The sequence below is a fragment of the Tamandua tetradactyla genome, chromosome 4, assembly GCF_023851605.1.
Source record: "Tamandua tetradactyla isolate mTamTet1 chromosome 4, mTamTet1.pri, whole genome shotgun sequence".
NCBI lineage: Eukaryota > Metazoa > Chordata > Mammalia > Pilosa > Myrmecophagidae > Tamandua > Tamandua tetradactyla.
The window spans coordinates 185,934,918-185,941,353 of NC_135330.1; the positions used below are offsets into that span (position 1 = coordinate 185,934,918).

The window sequence follows — 6,436 nt, forward strand, 5'->3', positions numbered from 1 at the left end:
AACAAGTTCACATATCACTATGCACAAAGTTAAGCTTTCTAAATGTTAAATCTCTTTAGCATGAGATCAAAGATAAGTCTATCCCTGGAAGATCTCCAACTCCTTATAAGCCAGCTTTTGTTTCTCTGAGAAACAAAATATATCCAGTATGACATAAAGGCACCATAGAGATCTGAAATGCAAAATAATGTGAGTCGCTTTCTTTTTCACACAATTAGCAAGCATATATCACCTGTTTCTTTTCAGATCATTTATTCCACTATTTCTGTTTTTTTTTTACTTGCAGGACTGTCCGAAGCTTCTATTTTGCCTTTTCCACCTTCTGAATTGGAAAGTTTAATGTTATCCATGTTGACTTGCAAGGAGTGCTGCCGTCATCCTCAGATTCTGAACTGCTCTCTGAACTGTCCTCTTGTGAATCAGACTGATTCATCTCAAATAAGGCCACATCCATTTGTTCAACTTTTCCAGGAGCCCCATCAACATTTTCAATATCAAAACGACCAGGTGGTGCAGTTGCCATTTCTTTTCTCAGCTGCTCGTTTGCCTGGGCCCTCTGTGGAAGAAAGGTCTGGACTTGGTGCAATAAGGGACTCCTCTCTACTCGAACTGTTTGAATAGGGGAGTTCTTTCTGGAATTAGGCTTGGAGTTGATGAGTTACCTGCCCTGCTGCTCCCGGCCACCAGCCATGGGTGGGGCGTGAGCAGCTCGACCTGAGCTAGGGCTCGCCGCACAGCTCCATGCTCCACCTGGAAGATTTCTAAGGCATATCATTAAATGGAAAATTAGCACAAAAAATTGTGTAAGGAATGCAAACCAAAATGGTTATGTATGGGTGTGTGAGTATGCATATAAGTGTATGCTAATGTGTGGAAGAAAAGACTGCAAGGATATCCATTCGGTGTTAGTGCTGATGCTTCTGTGCAGTCAGTGAATGAAACTTTAGTGTTTGACCTTATATACTTGTGTTATTGAATTTTAAATGCAAATGTATATATATTTATATTAATTCTATAATTACATAAATCACACTGGTTGCCTTAACTTGAAGTCAGCAAAAGTGATGGGGCTGTTGAAAACCTAACTCAACTGATAATGTTTTGTCCAGAACAGTGGGCCCACTGAATGGCCAGGCAGGAGTGTGGTGCCATCTGGAAGGACATGATGCACTAAAGGATGCCTTGAGGAGGAAACTGGGATGATGAGGGGCCAGAAACCCCTGGAAAAGTTACCACTGCTTGACTGCCAGAGGTCAGAGACTGTGACTTTTCCTTTCTTATATGCCTTGTACCTGGCACATGATATTTGCTTAGTGTCAGAATGAATACATGGACGAAAATTCAGACAACTGGGACTGTGGAGCTATGTGGCTGGAGAACAGAATTTGGGTTTAACTTGATCTGTTTCTAAGCTATATGAAGGTGGTATGGGTTAAATTGTGTCCCCCAAAAAGTTATGTTCAGGGCGGGCCAGGTGGCTCAGCAGGCAGAGCTCTCACCTGCCATGCCGGAGACCTAGGTTCAATTCCCAGTGCCTGCCCATGCAAAAAAATTTTTAAAAAGTTATGTTCCGTGTCTGATGTTATTTTTTGCAGATGGAATTAGTAAAGATGAGGTCATATTGAAGAAAGTGGGTTCTTTTTTTTTTCGCCAGGACCGACGATCACCAGCTGCCCTGGCAACAAAAATTATGCTTCCGAAATCTCTTGATGTCGATTCCGCACGAAGAGCAACTGAGGCGCCCTACATGTGCCACTCACGACAGAAGCCCTTTTTGAAAGTGGGTTCTTGATTTAATATGACTAGTGTCCTGATGAGAAGAGAAGAGACACAGGGATATACAGGAGAGAAGGCCAGGTGACCAAGGAGGCAGAGACTGGAGACTTGGTGCCAAGAAATACCTGGGGCCACCAGAAACTGGAAGAGGCAAGGAAGGATTCTTGTCTAGAGCCCTTGGAGAGAGCACGGCCCTGCCAGCACCTTGATTTCTGGCTTCTAGCATCCAGAATTTTGAGAGAATAAATGTCTGTTGTTTTAAGCCATCCAGTTGGTGGTAAATTGGTATGGCAGCCCTAGGTAACCAACAAAAGGCCCTTTGGCAATAGTGAAATTAAATATTTTGATACCCCTGTGGTCACAATGGACTGAACACCAAAACTGATGCTAAAAGGATTTTGACAAGAGGATGATTTTCTTCAGAGGCTCCCTTTCCTCCAGCCCCCACAATATCACCTTATTTCATCCACCCCTCTCCTAATGTCTTGTCAAATCTGCTATCTGAATAGGATCAGGGCTCATTCATACTTGGGTGTAAATGACTGATACAGAAGTGTTCTCAAGTGGAAAATAAAGTAGATTTATTTGGGTCCCACCAGAGGGCAGATATTACAAGAAGGCAGATTCAGCACACCATAAGGAAGAATCTGACAATAAGAAATCCTTCAGATGGGTCTATATGGCCCATGTAATCTGTATGGCCTGCCCCTTCTTTGACCTCATCTACCATTCTTCCCTTTCCTCACTTGGCTTTGGCTGCTGGCCTCCTTTCTGTTCCTCTAACATGCCAAGCATGCTTCAGCCCCAGGGCCTTTGCACTTGTTCTCTGTCGCAGGAATGCCCTTCTCTAAGCTATCTGCATGGCTTGCTTCACTGTTTCCTTTAGATCTCTTAGCAGAGAGGCCTCCCCTAGACATCCTATATTAAATAGTAACTTCCTTTGCTCCCAGAATTTCCTATTTCTCTCACGCGGTTTTCTTTTTCTCCATTGTCCTTATCCCCAGCAGACATCATCTACGGTATAATTGTTTATATCTCCTTCGGCAAGAAAGTGGAGATTTTGTTTTTGTTCATTAAACAAGGATCTGGTGGCCTAACGGTTCATATTGTTGTGGATATTAAATGAGATAATTTATATAAAGCATTTGGTAATATGTATGTAAGCATCGAGATCCTGGCCAGATGTTCAGTGGATGGCGTAGACGAGATTTCTGCATTAAGGGAGATGTAAGACTAGATGCCCATTTAATTATTTTTTTCTTATTCTTTTTTTTGTGAGAAATAACATATATACAAAAAAGCAATAGATTTCAAAGCACATAGCAACAATTAGTTGTAGAACAGATTTCAGAGTTTGGTATGGGTTACAATTCCACAATTTTAGGTTTGTACTTCTAGCTGCTCTAAGATTCTGGAGACTAACAGATATATCAGTATAATGATTCAGCACTCATATTCGTTTGTTAAACTCTACGTTCTCTGTATAAGTCCACCATCACCTTTGATCTTTCCCTTACTCTTTAGGGGTATTTGGGCTATGCCCATTCTAACTTTTTCATGTTGGAAGGGACTGTTGATAATATGGAATAGGGGGATGGAACTAGTTGATATTCTAAGAGGTTGGCCTCTCTGCATTTCAGGGCTTATCTGGTCCGGGGACTCATTTGGAGGTTTCTGGAAAGTTACCCTAGTGCATGGAACTTTTGTAGAATCTTACATGATGCCCTAGGTGTTCTTTAGAGTTGGCAGGAATGGTTTTGGTTGGGGTTTGGATGCCTCTTTAATTTTAATCAATAGACCTTGAGTCCAGACATTATTCATTATAGATAGCTTAAATCCTTCATGCTGTGACATAACTCCTTATTGTGCTTGAATATCTGACTACACCATGCTCTGTAGTTCTTAATATATTTGAGTGTTTCAAATCTTGATCTTTCCAAAAAAATCTGATAATCCTGTTCCATTTGTTCATTCATTCAACAGATATTTATTAAGTGCCTAATTGGACATGGATCCCTCAAAAGCTTAGGAGTCCACTGGGAGGAGAAACTACATTTATGAATAAGTAGAAGTCATTAATGTTTGACTCCCGTAACACATGATCCCCGAGTGCCTACTGTGTGTCGGGACAATGCTAACTGAGATAGGAGGTGAGGCGTGAATTAGAGATGACTCCGGAAGAAGTGGACACTGGGATGGGTCTTAAGGCCACCCCGGCAGACAGCGCACGGTAAGCATGGCTGTGGTGGGGCGTGCTCTGTGGGTCTGGGGTTGCAGGCAGGAGCTCATCTTTGCCCGGAATTTCGGTCTCCCAAAAGGCAGTAGTAAGAAATGGGATTGGAAAGATAGGCTGGGGCTAGATCAAGCAGCAGACCATTAAAATGCTTTTATGAACCTCTTTCTGTTTTCATCTCCTCAACCAGTCTAGCTTTTTTGGTCATAACAGAAATCCACCAATTTTGGGGTAACCCAGAGGATTGAAGGGAGAGCTACAGAGAAGGTATGACTGGGAGCCTCAGGAACAGTCATCTTCTACCACCTTGTCTCTGCCTCTCTTTGAATATTCGTGTCCAGGTGTTAGAACACTTTACGGGCTGGGAACGCAACAGTCAGCTGCTCTGGGACAGCAGTACTGACTTCCACTAACTTCCAGGGTAACTAACTTCCACTAACTTCCACTAACTTCCAGGGTAACTAACTTCCACTAACTTCCACCTCCGCTCCTAAATCAGTCACTGAGACAGTGTGGGGGAGCACTTGGAGAGGGGGTACGGTGCTCACTGGCCAGGCCAGCATCCTAGGCCCTCTCTGGGACCAGGGAAGAAGGTAAGTACTTGGTGATCCCTAGTTTTCAGAAGAAGGGGGAGGCGGGGCCCTGCAGACAAAACTTTGTATAAATATGCACCTTTTCAGGTTTCCAGTTTATCAAGTTTTGCTTGAAATCATTCCTGTCTAAAATATCATCCATCACCTTCCCTGCCTGGGGTTGATCTAATGGAACACAGATGACACTAATATTTTACCCCGTGCTTTACCGTATAGAGAACTTTAACATAAACTATCTTATTTATCAAATTATCTTATTTGATTGGCATTAACCTTGGGACATACTCATTAAGCCCGTTTTAAGATGAGGAAACAGGTCCAGAAATGTGTCTACTGACCATATAACCCAATTCAGCACTTGGCTTGCCACTCTCTAATCCATCATTTAGGGAAGTGATTGGTTTGGGTCTTGCCTCTGTAGAAAACTATGTTTGTCCCCCCACTCCCTCAAGTTGATCCTGACCCAGTGTCACCAATTTTTATTCATCTTTCGATGATGGTATGTCTATGGAAGAGTTGTTTGAGACCACGTTGCCTCAGTTTATTGATGAATCTCATTCTGGGCTAAATTACATATACATTGTTTCCTAAAACTCCCATGTCATTGACACCAAAGGCTCACCCAGGGCAGGAATCACTTTCTAGGACATGAATATGTCATGCTGTGGATTTAGTGCTTCCAACCTGACATGCATTTGTGGAATTAAAAAAATAAATAAAACAGTACTTTTTCTTACCTAGTACAAATTTTAAATTGATGATTTACAATGTATATATTCAGGATTATCATTTTGAGAGTTCAAGCTCTAATTTACTGGCACATTGCTATACCTCTCTGCATGTTCTTAAAAGTGGTAGGTAGTAGTCTGTAATTATTTTGGTACAGTCCTTTAATACCTTAAGACTAATAATCTTCATTGCCTGTAGAATGTATTTAAGAAGTTGTGCATTATTTTAACAGGCTATGGACAGAGAGAAGTAGGCAGGGACTATTTCTTATCCCTTTTCTCTCCCCTAGATGAAAGTCGATGGTTTTTGTGCTTTTAAAGCTATTTAAAATTTTTATGGTTCTCCATAAAAATACCAATAATTATTAATCTGTAATGCTTTGAAGTTCCTGGATTGAAAGTTCTTCGTGATGAAAGAATCAAGGCATCCTTAGTGTGGTTTTCTCTGGGGAGGGTTGAGGAAGGGCTGGTCAGGCCCACGGGAGCCCATGGCCACACGTACAGGAGCAAGGACCATCCATCTGATTTATTTCCCAGAGAAATGGGCACCATGGAAGGAAAAGCAAGCAGTTCATACAACCAGCTTCAGTTACATCCAACTATACAGAAGGAAAATCCCATAGAGAAGACACCTTCTAAGCTTTTTCTCACGCCTCAGCCTATCTTCATCATGAATAACATTTTCAAATGTCAGCTCCATGATTCATTCCGTAGCCAAACTCATTATCTTACCCCCTCCCCAGCAGTCTCCAAGGTATGTTTCCATCCAGTGCTTCACAGTGTTCTCAGGTGGAGGTTTGTCAAAAAAGTGGTAGAAATGCCTCCATTTGGGAATAAATCATTTCTTTCTCTCTTCTTTGCTAATCTAATGATGGAGGCTTTTCTGCAGCTGGGGTAGAGGGATCCCAGAAGGGGGTACACATGCTCTGTTAACTTACCCACTCGATGACAGGAAATATAAAATATTAATGTACTTTGATACATTAATGTACAAATATGGTTCTAGATGAAATTAAAATCTGTTATTCTTTTAAAAATGGGTGTTAAATAGTTATTATATGAATTAATATTTCAATATTTTAAAGAAAATTTGAGACATTACAAAA

At 41.5% G+C, this 6,436-nt stretch overlaps 1 non-coding gene and 1 pseudogene across 1 annotated transcript; both read right to left on the minus strand.

Moving 5' to 3' along the window:
• Positions 1 to 251: 251 nt before the first annotated feature.
• LOC143680591 (NOP protein chaperone 1 pseudogene) lies at positions 252 to 658 on the minus strand (annotated as a pseudogene).
• Positions 659 to 1,643: 985 nt separating this feature from the next.
• On the minus strand, positions 1,644 to 1,776 carry LOC143681966 (U11 spliceosomal RNA). The gene has a single exon (XR_013174999.1). It is a non-coding gene; the product is annotated as a U11 spliceosomal RNA (small nuclear RNA).
• Positions 1,777 to 6,436: the final 4,660 nt, after the last annotated feature.